Consider the following 15,466-nt stretch of genomic DNA (forward strand, 5'->3'; position numbering starts at 1 on the left):
TCTATCTATCTGTTATCTATCTATGTTTCTGTCTGTCTATCTGTTTCTGACTGTCTGACTATATCTGTCTATTTATCTGACTATTCATCTATCTATCTATCTATCTATCTATCTATCTATCTATCTATCTATCTATCTATCTATCTATCTATCTATCTATCTATCTATCTATGTTTCTGTCTGTCTTTCTGTCTATCTGTTTCTGTCTGTCTGACTGACTATCTATCTGTCTATCTATTTATCTGACTATGTGTCTGTCTATCTATCTATGTTTCTGTCTGTCAGAAACATAGATATCTATCTATCTATCTATCTATCTATCCATCCATCCATCCATCCATCCATCCATCCATCCATCCATCCATCCATCCATCCATCCATCCATCATGCATTATTTGTGAGTTTTAAGGATCTACATATATTAGTAGCATTAGCTAGATAACTAATTGGCTTGCTAACCAGCTAAAGAAAGCAGCACTCAGCGTAAAAAGCTTCTTTTATTTCTATTGATTGTTAACTACCTATAAATATGTTGCCAGTTCATAAATGCATATTATAAACTTTGTAATTATTGACTTTATTGTCATTGCTACACTAGTTGAACAACAGGCTGTAATTAGGAGGAAAACAACTGTTCATTTGAACCGTCTAATTTTCTTTTTCAATTACACTGTTAGGGTTTTGTAATTATGCTCCATACTCACAAGATATCATTAGGCAGCAATCAAAAGGTACCCTAAATTAATGAACATCTAAATGAAGAGGTAAATAAATAAGTCTGAAGGTATTCTCAAAGGAAAACAAGATATCTGATACTAGCCACAGCATTTATTTAGGCAACTGATTCCTGCCAACCAGTCTGCGATTTATTATCATGATTAAGAAGCCTGCCAAGTGTAACTAAAATGGTTTGCCCCCGTATCTTCCTAAGCCCCTTTTAAGGATGCTTAATCCAAAAGTGAATAATACATCTGGCCATGATAAATTAATGACAGTTACTGATAAATTATGCATGATTTCACAACAAAAGATGGACTAGCGAGGTCAGATAAATAGTGAATGGCCAGGAGTGAGCATGTTTCCAGCTATAACAGTGTAGCACTCTGATCTAGAGTGTATTCATCATTTGTAAACAGGTAGCAATATGTTAGATTGGGTTCCAGACAGGAGTGATTGTGCTGCCTTGCAATGATTTATACACTTATAAATATTGTCTATTATTTATAGTATGCAAAATCTTATGTGCATGAAAATTTTTTAGATTTGTTTTAATAATGCGTTTTTATTTTATTTATTTATTTATTTATTTATTTATTTATTTATTTATTAAGATATTAGTGTCATGTTCTACACACTTTGGTCACATTCATGACATAAACGGTAGTTACTCATTACACAAGTTTCATCAGTTCACATGTTCAATATCAAACACAGTCATGGACAATTTAGTATCACCTCACTTGCATGTCTTTGGACTGTGGGAGGAAACCAGAGCTCCTGGAGAAAACCCACACAGACACGGGAAGAACATGCAAACTCCACACAAAAAGGACCCGGACCACCTCAACTGGGGAGGTGGTCAACTAAAATACACAATTTGACCAAAAACATGGACATTTCATCCAACAAACATCCATATTTAGTAGTCACCCAACACACTCCTCTTAAAAAGCTCTGCCCAAACTTTTAAAGCTTGTTTGTGAGAATCCACACCATATCGTTGAAACCATGTCTTTATGGACCTCACTTTGTGCACCTGCAGAGCTTTGCAGGGCTACTGATGTACTCACTCATTTACAATTGTAGCTAATTGTTTACTGGCATGCAGAGACACAAAATCCACCCAGTAACCAGGGGCTGGGCTTAAACCAAGAAACAAACAGGTGCTCAGGTGGTGCAGCGAGTAGTGGTGCGATATGACAGAATTTGGTATAGATCCGATACCAAGTAAATACAGGGCCAGTATCGCCTATATCGATACCGATACTTTTTAATAATTAAGGTAGATGCATCATCAAATTGCTAAATCTGAATGAATTTTCATGACATTTAAGTGTATTATTGTAATACAGTACATAAGTAGCTGCTCTCAGTAGGGTTGTAAATAAATTCAGATGTTTAAAGCGGTCCGATTTCATGTTTCTGGTGCTTTACTTTCTCACAACGTTACCATCATGGCGTATCATTACAAAGTGGCTAACAAATAGTTGTGTTTGCTGGGTGAATACATTTGTAAATTTTTAAAAGTGACCGAATACGTGTGTCCTTGTTAATTTAAAATAAAAAATCTATGCTATTCTGTTTACATTTGTAAGCACAAAGTCGAAAGAAAAAGCTCTTATTCACCAAAACACGGAATAAGAGCCTCACTATGCATGCTCCGATTCATGTGCGTAAGGTGCCTCGGTACTTTACGTACGTATAGTTTACACTATTATTTCCATAAAATCGCAATGCCTACCAATGTACAGATGTCTGTTAGGATTTTAACAACATAACACATAACAACGTATCGATCCCATCGGGATATTTTATTAGCACACCAGCGCCAAGATTCTGAACACTGAACAACTGAACAAGGATCGTGGTTAGTGGATAAAGGCGTCTGTGCAGAAACACAGGCGGAAAGATGGGGTCCGCCAGAACTGGGCACGCATCGGAGGGCATGTGAGCAGCAAATATACCCTCCCCTACTAGCAAATATACCTTAATCAGGGACCAACAGCAGCTGAAGACAAATTGACTATGCTAAATCGGGAGAAAAAGGGAGAAAATGCATAAATAAATATAAAAAAATGTAAGATGCTTGAGGATCGTGCACTGTACTGCATGAAAAGCAGCAACTCCAAATAAACAAATCATAAATGAGTAAAGAACCATAATGAGCCTAATTGGCTTAATTCAGATTTATCTGTCCTCTTATAAAGGTCACTACAAACGTATACAAAGTCTAACTTATTACCGCCATGCAACATTTTGCTCTAATAGGAGTAGTAGTAAGAGGGATAGCTGAATGGTTGGTTAATATGGAGAGAGAAGAAGGGCATTTTCAGCTACAAGCTCTCAACTCAATTTTACACCTATGATCTCTAGCACAGTTCCAAAGGCTTGTAATGTCTGTGGCTCACCCTGCCCTTACACTTCACAAAGAGAATTAATTTGGTTGTCCTTGAATTAGTCATCTAAATACCCCTTCAATAAATAGATATTTTACATCTTACTCTCTCATCAGTAGCCAGAGGTAAAATCAGCAAATCTACATAGTGAACTTTGTCCCCTAAAATAACACTCCAGAACCCCCTTCTGTTTTCCAACTTCATTTACATTTCAAATTAAATGCACGAGGAGAATGAAAAATCCATATGAATTGGGGTGGACCAGGCCTGGGGTGAAATGGACTGTGGGGAGACGGTGTACGCGTGTCAAGTCGATTCACCCACACATCACTCAGGCCGGGCTTTGGCAGTGCTGTGTCCTGCTCTTATTTGTTATGTGAGGCCCTGGTGCATTCTTTTAGCAGCTTAATGAGTGTGTGATTGACAGATCCTGTCTCCAAGCTCAGTGGGACTCCTCCCTACCCAGCATCCTGTGGGTAGTAACATCTTCCCTTTCTCCCACCATCCTTCCTTACAGGCCACATACTGGTCAGTCACCTATACACAAAATTGACTTAAGGAAAGTAATACTATTTATCAAGTAACTAGTTTTACTAAAATTAAAACTACTCATCTAAAATGTCTAGTTTATGCATCTTCTTAGGAAGAATTAAATATTTAATATGAACATTTTGAACCTAAACATGAAAATTGTCATGTAATAACATTATACAGTCAGGATATTACATTATATATTCAAATATTTTAATTTTAAAATAGTACAGATTAGCCAAATGTTGACAGAAACGAACAATCAAATACATTTGAATAAATTAAAAAATAATTATAATAGAAACAATTTAATAGGAGACTGGTCTGGACTGCAGGCAGGTCAGTCAAACAGATGTACTCTGTGTCTGCGAAACCACAATGACTGCGTCCGAAATCACATACTTCCATACTGAACAGTACACAAAAGTGGGTAGTGTTTCCGAATATGTAGTATTCATTAAACAGTACGCAAAAAGTACCCGGATGACCTACTGCATGAGCAGCCTTTTTTTTTTTTTTTACATTTTAAATTATATTTTAAATATTTTGTTTATGAATTTTCTCGATATCGTCACCTTCCTAAAATAATGGCCTAAGTCATTTTTTCAGGTTTTTCAGGAAACACAAAAAACTGAACACAATGGAAATAACTTCATGGGCTGGGTAGAGTTTTGTTCTGTTAAGAGCAGCTGCCATTTTAAAAAAGCATCTAAAATTGCCTAAGTCATATTGTCTTTTGACTTAGGCAAAATAAAATTGCCCAAGTCACACTCTTGACATAGGCCATTTTATTACAGGGGTAGAATCACATGATCTGTTAAACTAAGGACATAGGCGATTTTACCAGAGGTGGACAGCATGGTGAGGAGGTGATTTAGGCAAAAATATCATTTTGGTCCAAAAATGACTTAGGCCATTATTTTAGGAAGGTGACGATATGATGTATTCGAAATCCCAGCTCTGGTGTGCTAGCATATTTTACAGTGTGCCACCTGAGTGGCTGTGTTTTTTTTTAATTGACTAACAATTTTCTCATACCATTTGGCAAAATAGTGAAGCACAAGCCATCTATGCTTGCCAAGAGAAATCATGTGATGGATCTTCATTTAAAACTATAAACTTTAAAATACAAATTTTTTAATCTGCTAAATGAACTTATATTAACCATCATTATCTATTCACACACACATACACACATTGTTCAGGCTGGACCTCGTTTAGTCTGTGGCAGTGCTGTGAATAATAACAGCATTGCCTCATAGCCTTTCCTTCACAATCTGAGAAATAATGAGGTGACAGATCTCTCTCTCTCTCTCTCTCTCTCTCTCTCTCTCTCTCTCTCTCTCTCACTCTCTCTCTCTCTCTCTCCCTCACATACCTTTTTCTCCCCAGCTGGCTTGTTTTCTTCCTCCCTTCACCCTTTTCTTCTTTGCTTATGTTTCTGTTTTCTGTGTATCAGCAACTCTGTGCAGGTTTGTTATGGAGCAGAGGGTATTAGATAAGGCTGATGTTCTTTCTAAAGGTTACTCTGTAATGGATAAGGGATGCTTATCCAGCCCTTTTTTATTTGTCTCACTGCCTGTGTGACCAATGACTCTCTGATACCAGGAGCTGGTTTATAGGTGCACATAAAAGCAACTTTCCAACAGTGCTCATGTTCAATCAAACACACTTCCTTTGGACACAGCTAAACTGAAATCACATTTTTATAGTTTCATAGTATCGTTCTATTTTAATGACATTTATTTAAAGGACTGTGTATCAGACCTTCAAGTGACCTTGAAAAATGTACTTCATCCCTTAAAATAAAAAGTTATAGTTTAAATGTATGTGTCGTTACATGTGACACTTGCATTGTGACAGACATTCCTTATTTAAGCAAGCACAACTGTAATTAATAACTGGCTATTAATGTGATTAATTATATAGTTTAACAAATAATTTTTACACTTTATGCTTCCTCTCTACTGATGCCGATCCTCGCCCTGATTGAGGGGTGCGAGACTGACACACGCCCCCCTCCGTCACATGTGCAGTAGCCGAATGCATCTTTTCACTTGCACGAGGCGAGTTCACCTGCGGATCAGCTTTGTGTACAGGCAGTCACACCATGATCAACGCATTATCCATTGTCTCTGTGCAGGCGCCATCAATCAGCCAGCAGAGGTCATAATTGCCTCAGTTATGAGGAGTCCCTATCCGGCTCCTACCCTGTATGAACAACAGTATGGCAACCGCTTTGCCACCTGAGCGCCGCCTTTGATCATTTTAAAATCATATGTGATTGGGTCAAACCTGAAAAACAGTGCCACCAGTGTTTTAAAATACATTGTCACACAATCATATTCTTTTCTGTTCAGTGTATGAACTCACTTTAAATTGTATATGTAAATAGTAAATAATAGAGCGTTTTTATGCTTTATTATTTGATTTAAACCCCCCAATGAACCTTGGTTTTATTAATAAAGTAAATAAATAATTCCCATTACAAGCTTCCATAATGCTTTGTTGGGCGCATTCTTGTGTAACTTGTTAGAAAATGTGTAAGCAAGGGCGCCCAGGTGGCGCAGCGGGATAATCCACTAGCACCCCAGCGCTGGGATTCTCTAGGGCAGTGGTCCCCAACCACCAGGCCGCGGACTGGTACCGGTCAGTGGGTCATTTATCACCGGGCCGCACAGACAGAATAAATAATTAGAGATCGCTACATTAGCAATGAAAACACTACTTTTTTACGCGTGTTATTGTCTCCAGTCACCCCTAGGTGGGACTCATTTGTGAGCAGTATAGTTATTCTATTTTAAATCCCCCTGCCCCCTGCCCCTGGTCCGTGAAATTTTATCTTATATGAAACCAGTCCATGGTGCAAAAAAGGTTGGGGACCTCTGCTCTAAGGAACTCCCAAACTCTGCTACCGGTCGGCTGGGCGCCCCTAGCGAGCATAATTGGCAATGCCTGCAGCAGACATAATTGCACATTAAAAGTCTACTGGGTGGGAAAAGACCGGAGTGAAAGTGGGTGGGGTCTTTGATGTTGTGCAAGGACCCTGGTTAGTAGCCCGAGCCGCCTGTACAGAAAGTGGGAGAGCACGGAGATCATTGCGTAGCTCTCTAAGCGTGAATATTGGCCTTACACGCAAATTAATTGAATGTGTGGGCGAATAAGAAGTGTTTTGGACAGCGCACGCATAGGAGGGAGCATGAGGCAAGCAAAACTACCCTCCTCGGACACAAAAATGCATAAATAAAATACCAAAAATGTGCTCTTCTAGACCTGTAAACAAACTCCTTACTGATGCAATCACAAGAAAAAAATATTTTATAAATTGTGTCATTGGACACAGTGGACAAAAGTCTGGGAATTACCTTAAAATTAGGTGTAATGAGGGTACACATATGAGTTCAGCACATTAACAGCTTTTATATAATCTCATTTGAAATCTCCATAATCTCATGTAATGTTTAGTTGTTGATTTGAGAATTTCTAAATCTGTCTTTATTTCATATTCATATTCATTCATTACACTGTAAGGGGGACCCCCCGCCCCCCCCATATAAAAAATATTATATGCTTCCAAATCAACAGCAATGGAAGGCTCTTTCTGATTTAAACAAAACTGTGCTTTTGCACACAGACTGAGGTCCTTAAAGACATGGTTTGACAAGTGTGGTGATGGTGGAACCCCTGTGGGCTGCACAGAGCCCTGACCTCAACCCCATGAACAGATTTGGAATAAATTAGAATGTCAATTGCAAGCCTTCACATCCAACGACAGTGCCTGTGCTCATATGCGTTTTTGGCCATATAGTGCACTTTTATAGTACATAAGAGTACATTATTTAATATTTTTTTGCTTATAAATCCTACAAATCCTAATGGTGAAGTAGCACAGCTGTGGGGATGCACATCAACATGGTTCCTAAATTCGTTGGTTCAATCCCTAAATCTAGTCACTGTTTAAATAAAGACATTTTTTTTTTTCATGTTTCTCTGGTGTTCACGTGTTTGGTGACCCGTCCAGAGTATGTTCCAGCACCCAGTGTTTCCGTGTGTCATTAGACCCATGAGTGCCCCTACTAGATGGGACGGGAACCTGGCAGGGCGCAACAAAAGATCTGGTGTGCCCCTATTAGATGGGACGGGAATCTGGCATGTTGCAACAAAAATGTCCAGAACTTATAATGTCCAGGTCTTCTTCAAAGACTGGATTAAAAATAAAGAACTCCTCCAGGCCACCCAAGAAGGATGGGTTCCTGCTGAGTCTGGTTCCTTTCAAGGTTTCTTCCTGTAATTTTTAAGGGAGTTTTTCCTTGCCACTGTCGCCCTCGGCTTGCTCAGCAGGGGTAAAGTTGATGTGAGACAATGTTCATAGTAAGAAGCGTTATATAAATGAGTCTGACTTAACTTGACTGATACACATAACTTGTGTATAATCTACCTCACCATTATTTACTCAGTACCATGTATTAACCAACACTTGTCTCTAGTCTTGTCTTCCTTTATTTATTTTAAGCATTCTCGTATTATTGTAATGTTGTCTACCTGCACTGTACTGTATTGTCTTGCACTATTTGTTCTATGTTGCACCTTGGACCTGGAGGAACGTTGTTTCGTTTCAATATGTACTTGTATATAGCTGAAATGACAATAAACCTCTCTTGACTCTCTTGACTCTTGACTTGACCACTACAGCAACAACATAATTTTGTAAAAATGAGTAAATAAATAAACCAAAAACATTCAAAAATGTAAAAAAGTAAAATTTTAATAAAAAATAAAGCAATAATTAGCACATTCTTGTTGATCTGAATGCTTATGATAAGATTTTTATACTTAATATTGTGATAAAACAAAGCTAATTTCCAATGTGATGCCCCCAGGGTGCATGTTCAACCACTATTACACTTAAAGATCGTCAGATGACTGAAGGCACAATCCAATACGCATTTTCACTAAGCATCAGTCGATTACACGTAACCTTCTAAGTGTGATAGATATTATCACAGAAGCCTGCCAGTTTTAATGCACTGCTGTCTGAGGAATTGAAGGTCACATGAACTCAGAAGTGATGTTCAACTTTGCCTTTTACACAAATACAGTATATATCTCTATATAAACTGAATCTTTTGATAGTATTACACACTGTAAAGGGTAGCATATCTAAAGCAGTCAGTAGTTCAGGAATCTGATCTTAATAAGCAGCACATGATGCCACATTTTAAAGATGTGAAATCTGAAAAGGGTTACAAAAGTCATTGCTATAATTCTGGGGCAACAGCAAACCAATAAGAAGTAGTGAACCTTCCCAAGAGTGTCCGGCCTATTAAAATTTTAACCAAAAACGCACTGGCGACTCATCCAGGAGGAAACAAAAGCAACCAGATGAACATCTGAAGTACTGTAGGCCTCACTTGCTTCAGTTAAAGTGAATGTACACAATTCCACAATAAGAAAGACACTATGCAAAAAATGCCATCCGTGGGAGAGTTGCAACGCACAAACCACTGCTGACCAAAAAGAACAGAAAGGCTCATCTCTCATTTGGCAAAAAAAAAAAATCTAGATGACCCCCAAGACTAGGAATAATATTCTGTAGACTGATGACAAAGAGGCAACATCTGGCATAAAGCTAACACCACCATTATATCAATAGTAGTGTGATAGTCTGGGGCTGCTTTGCTTCCACAGAACCTAGACAACTTGTCATAACTGAACCTCTGAACCATGAATTCTGCTCTCTATCAGAACATTCTGTGGGAGAATGTTTGCCTGTCAGTTAAAGTTAAAGCTTAAGTGTAGTTAGATTATGCAGCAGGATAATAATCTGTAGCAAGCCTACCTGTGAATGACTCAAAATAAACAAACTTAAGGTTTAGAAGTGATCAAAGTCCTGACTTGAATCCCATTAATATGTTGAAAGACCTTAAGTAGGCAGTTTTTTTTTTTTTTTTTTTTGAAAGCTGGGATCAGACAGCAGGGTCAGACATTGTACGGCGCCCCTGGCGCAGAGAGGGTAAAGGGCCTCGCTCAAGTGCCCAACAGTGGCTGCATGGCAATGGCAAAGCTGGGATTCAAACTTTCAAGCTTTCAGTTGATAGCCCAAAGCTCTACCCTCTAAGCCTAGATCTACCACTGTCCCTGACGCAGTAGCTAAAGCATAAGTTCATAAAACATAATAGAAAAAGAGCAACATTCATTCATTCATTCATTTTCTTATCCGCTTATCCAATTAGGGTCTCGAGGGTGTGTGTGTGTGGGGGGGGGGGGGAAATTCTTCCTGTAATTTTCATAGTCGCCCTCGGCTTGCTCATCAGGGGTTTTTGTATCTGTTGGTCCTGGATTTTGTAAAGTTGCTTTGAGACAATGTCTGTTGTAAAAAGCGCTATATAAATAAAGTTGACTTGACTTGACAGTCATGTTCTGTATGTAGCACCGCTGAGGGTTCAAACCCTGGGCTAGCACCCACTAAATCTTTTCTCTTGTTTTTCTCTTCCTCACTCTCTCACCCTCATTACGTCTTGCTTTAACTGCGCTTGCTCATAGTTGAATGAAAAACTGCCACTTAAGACATGCCACAAAGCGTGGCACACTGAGAGTGTACAACATTGACGAGCTGCCAGCTCCATCCACACATGACTGAGAGCCGCACAGCCTCGGGCTCCTCATCTGGAAATTATGAATATAAACTCATGCATTACAGATGCAGAGGTGAATTTATTCATTCCCTTTTAGCAGAAGTCGGAAATGTAGTCGAGCCAAATCAATGAAATATAGTTTATCACTGTCAGCCTAATCATTTGCTAATGGCTACTATCAATTGTTGGCCCACAGTGTGCACTCCATACCCGACTGCAATTAAAACCAACAACTACTGGAGGTGCTTAAGCATCGGATCCCAGGTTTATACATCGATTATTCACTGTGGGGTAGATTGAATATTTACACTATCATTTTTCTTTTTTTTAATTTGCTGTTTTCACAGAGTGTATTAAATCACTCAGGCCTTCTGGCCACTTGTTGTCCAATTTTGAGCTCAGAACCAGCATTTAAGATTATTGTTCTAGGTTAAATTACCACTGAACATGTGCTCTTACATCAATAAACAAACATGTTATTATCATTATTTCAATTAGCAGTATTAGTATTAGTAGTAGTATTAAGAGTGGCACAGTGGCTCAGTGGGCTCACAGGTTCTCCCTGTGTCTGCGTGGGTTTCCTCCAGGAGCTCCGGTTTCCTCCCACAGTCCAAAGACGTGCAAGTGAGATGAACTGGAAGTACAAAATTGTCCATGACTGTGTTTGACATTAAGACTTGAACTGATGAATCTTGTGTAATGAGTAACAACCTGTCCTGTCATGATTACTATTATTATTATTATTATTATTATTATTATTATTGCTATTATTAGTAGTATTATTATTACTATTATTATTATTATTATTATCATTATTATTACAATGACCCTCATTATTATTATTATTATTTTTATTATTATTATTATTATTATTATTATTATTACTACTACTATTATTATTATTATTATTTTATTATTATTATTATTAATTATTATTATTATTATTACTTTGATATTATTATTGTTTTATTATTACTATTATTATCATTATTATTATTACTATTATTTTATTATTACTATTATTATTAAGGGCCGCACGGTGGCTCGGTGGGTAGCACTGTTGCCTCACGGCAAGAAGGTCCTGGGTTCGATTCCCAGGTGGAGCAGTACAGGTCCTTTCTGTGTGGAGTTTGCATGTTCTCCCCGTGTCTGCGTGGGTTTTCTTTGGGAGCTCCGGTTTCCTCCCACAGTCCAAAGACGTGCAAGTGAGGTGAATTGGAGATACTAAATTGTCCATGACTGTGACATTAAAAGCAATAACTACAGTATATTAAAGTTCATAAAACATAATGGAAAAACACCAATGTACTAAATAAATAATAATACACAATACTGTATTTTATTTTTATGTTTTTACCAGTGCTTAATCCTGGTGAGGGTTGTGGTGGCTCCTGTTGCTCCCCAGAGTCAGTGAGTGCAATGCAATAGCACACCCTGATTACAGGATGATTATCTATTGTGAGACCTTATGCCATATAGTGGAGAACTGCTGTAGCAAACAGTGTTGACTAACTGCCTTGAAGAAAGCAAGTTACATCCATTAGACACACTTATTCCCACCCGCACTGGGATTAGGGGAAGGAAACATTTGGTGTGTAGTGACGGCAAACCCATTTTGAAATTCCGAACTTATTTATTCATTTGTTCTCCTTGTGCTGCACCAACACAGAAATACCGCCAGGCACCTGAGCTGTAAGAGCAAGGAATTATTTATTATTTATTCATAATGCCCTGGAGTGCTCACTGCCTTTCTAAAGCTTATTTCCATGGTGCTGTCACACATTCCGTTGTATCTTTTAAAGAGACTGAAGTTGAAGGTGTAGAGAATTTATGGAAAAGGTACAGCACATTGTGCCTGCACTTTTTTATTGGACATGAGATGAAACAATGATAACACTTTTATCACATTGCTTTTTTTTCCAGGTCAAGATGAATGAATCTATAATGTAAAAGTCACCATGGTGCTTTCAGTAGTTTTATTTATTTGCTTGCTGGTGCATATCAGCTATAAAGAGGGAATCTGGAAAATTGTTGGAGAATTTTTATAATGCATTTTTATTGCCAACGTTCCGGTCATTTAAGGAACTAATCAGTTTCCTGAATTTTATATTAAATAAGAAAGACTTTATACTCTGGTTTGGATCAACCAAATGGATGTAATTCATTTATTAATTTATTTATGCATTTATCTTTGGATGTAAGGCAGAAATACACTCTGAACTGGATGCTAATTCATCACAGGGCTTCACACAGTAACTTTTTACCCATTATCTACGTTTAAACTATACACAAATAATTCAACTATTGATCTTATATATTTATTTATTAGGATTTTAACGTCATGTTTTACACACTTAGGTTACATTCATGACAGAAACGGTTGTTACTCATTACACAAGATTCATCAGTTGACAAGTTTAACGTCAAACACAGTCATGGAAAATTTTGTATCTTAATTCACCTCATTTGCATGTCTTTGGACTGTGGGAGGAAACCGGAGCACCTGGAGGAAACCCACACAGACACGGGAAGGATATGCAAACTCCACACAGACCGCTCCACCTGGGTATCGAACCCAGGACCTTTGTGCTGTGAGGCGACAGTGCTACCCACCGAGTCACAGTGCTCCCCCAACTACTGTATATAATAGCTGTATCCTGATCACAGTATGCCTGGAACCTACACTGGGTATAGGCAAAGATGATCAGATATACTCCAAGAACTATTAAAACAGGTCTGCTGAACTGCTGAATTTTGGGAGGCACTGCTTACAGTCAAGATAGCTATACATTGCATTGGTCTTAAAGGCTGTCATGCCAAGAAAAAGCTAAAAAGTTGCTAATTATATGGTCAAAGAAGAAGTAAAAGCAGTCCACAAAGATGTACGCAATTCTAATGAAGAAACAAGCGTATACAAGGTATGATACACTAAAGGGTCAAAAGTATATGGACATCTAACCATGAGCCTGCAGGTCATCCCATTTCAAAACCAAAGCCAATAGTCAAATAGTATAAAGTTGCCACCCCATTAACCTTTTGGACACAATGGCTTCCAAGCATTTCTGAGTGGAGGTAAAGATGTTGGCAGAGAAGGCCTGACACACAAATGAGGTTCCAATTCACCCCAAGAGTGTCCCACAGGGTTAAAACAGGCTCTGTGTAGACCACTGGAGTTTATCCACACCAAACTGGTCAAACCATGTCATTTATGGTCCTTGCTTTGTGCACTGTAATGCTGGAACAGGAAAGGAAAAGGGCCTTCCTCAAATTGTTGGCACAAAGTTGGAAGCATATAATTCAGATAATTGACTTTATACACCTGTTAGACACTAAAAGGTCAAAAGTATATGGACACCTAAACATGAGCTTGCTGATCATCCCATTTCAAAACCAAGGCCAATAGTCCAATAGTATAAAGTTGCCACCCCATTAACTTTTGGACCACAACAGCTTCCAAGCATTTGTAAGTGGAGGCAAAGATGTTGGCAGAGAAGGCCTGACACACAAACGAGGTTCCAATTTACCCCAAGAGTGTTCCATATAGGGTTAGAACAAAGGCTCTGTGTAGACCACTGGAGTTTATTTACACCAAACTGGTCAAGTCACATAATTATGACCACTTCCCACTTTCGACGGTAGCAACGCATAGCTCATGAAGGAAGTCATGTTGCGTGAGCTGGCTTGGTGAGTATACAAGGTCTGCACATATATCCCTCCTTGCTGTCATGGGTAAAATTGTCTTCCCTGGGGAAGATGGGATCTTCCAGCAAGACAATGCGACATGTCACACGACTAGAAATGTCCGACATTGGTTAGAAGAGCATGACCAAGACTTTCAAGTACTACCCAGACCCTCTAATTCCCCAAACTTGAACTCAATTGAGCATCTTTGGGACCACCTTGATTGTCGTGTTCACGCTATGGATCTAACCCTACGCACCCTTCAGCAGTTGTGGGATGCACTGCAGTCAGCATGACTCCAGATACCTGTGACAACCTACCAGGACCTTACTGAGTCACTCCCAGCCCGTCTAGCTGCTGTCTGTACTGCACACAGTGGTTACTCTGGATATTAACTGATGGTCATAATAATGTGACTCAGCTGCGTAATTCAGATAATTGACTTTATATACCTGTGGGTATGACTAAAACATGTGAACTTAATAATTAAGAGGGGTGTCATGTTGTTCTAATGGTCCAGCAATAACAGAACCTTCCCTGTAATTGTGTTGTGTCATATTACACCAGTTCACATAATCTCAATGCAAGAGCATCACTCGCTGTATTGATCTCCCAGTTGGATCTGCAGCAAAGGAACAATATTGGCAGTGCACAGCATGGCGCCGCCTACATAAACCAGCCTCACATTTCATTGATCAGTCACTTTTTGGACTCTGGCCTTTCATAAATTGCTGCTTCTTTAGTATTGGCTGGGCAATCAGTTTCTAAAGACAGCCACTGTCTTTCATGACAGGGTGAACACCAGGGTGTCGGTACCCAGCAGTGCAGAGTCACAGGTGTCAATTTCCTTGCTCCATATCGACAATTAAGGTCTGTTTGCTTGGCTGAGGAATGAGATGAGAGATGACAGTGCCTTGTCTTTGATCTTGACCCCCCGAGACCTCATCTTGGAAGTATGTAATTCAGCCCCCCCCCTCCCCACTAGGTTTGCTAAGGAGCTTTCATGGATTTTGTTGGCTTGCAACCACAATGCATTCATCAACCCAAAAGTAGAGAAACTTTACAGAACAGGAACATTTATTTTTGTTTTGTGATTGTTTTGTCCAACCACACAGAATGCAATTTATACCAGATTATTCTATTTGCTGACCTAGATGGACCTCCTTTTTCTCTGTGTACTTCTGGACTTTGGGATTTGTCCATAGATGAGGAAGTGGAATGCGGTCTAGCCTGCACAGATTGATAAACAGTACATTGTTGTGGACACTAAGGCAAGACATACTTAATAAATTGGAGTGCTGGGGCAGTTTCATGCTACCACATTATTTTACTTCAGCAGAAAAGGTCTAGTTCGGGAAAAGGGCTAGTATGAGCAGAAAAACACTGTTTTAAAAGTGTTTAGTTTCTCAAACTACTTTTATTTCTCTGTCTCAGATTGCACAAGTGAGATGTTTAGTTACTCTAGAAAACAGTGCAGGCTTTTTGACAACTGCAGAGATTTAA

The sequence above is a fragment of the Trichomycterus rosablanca genome, chromosome 13 (assembly GCF_030014385.1).
Source record: "Trichomycterus rosablanca isolate fTriRos1 chromosome 13, fTriRos1.hap1, whole genome shotgun sequence".
Taxonomy (NCBI): domain Eukaryota; kingdom Metazoa; phylum Chordata; class Actinopteri; order Siluriformes; family Trichomycteridae; genus Trichomycterus; species Trichomycterus rosablanca.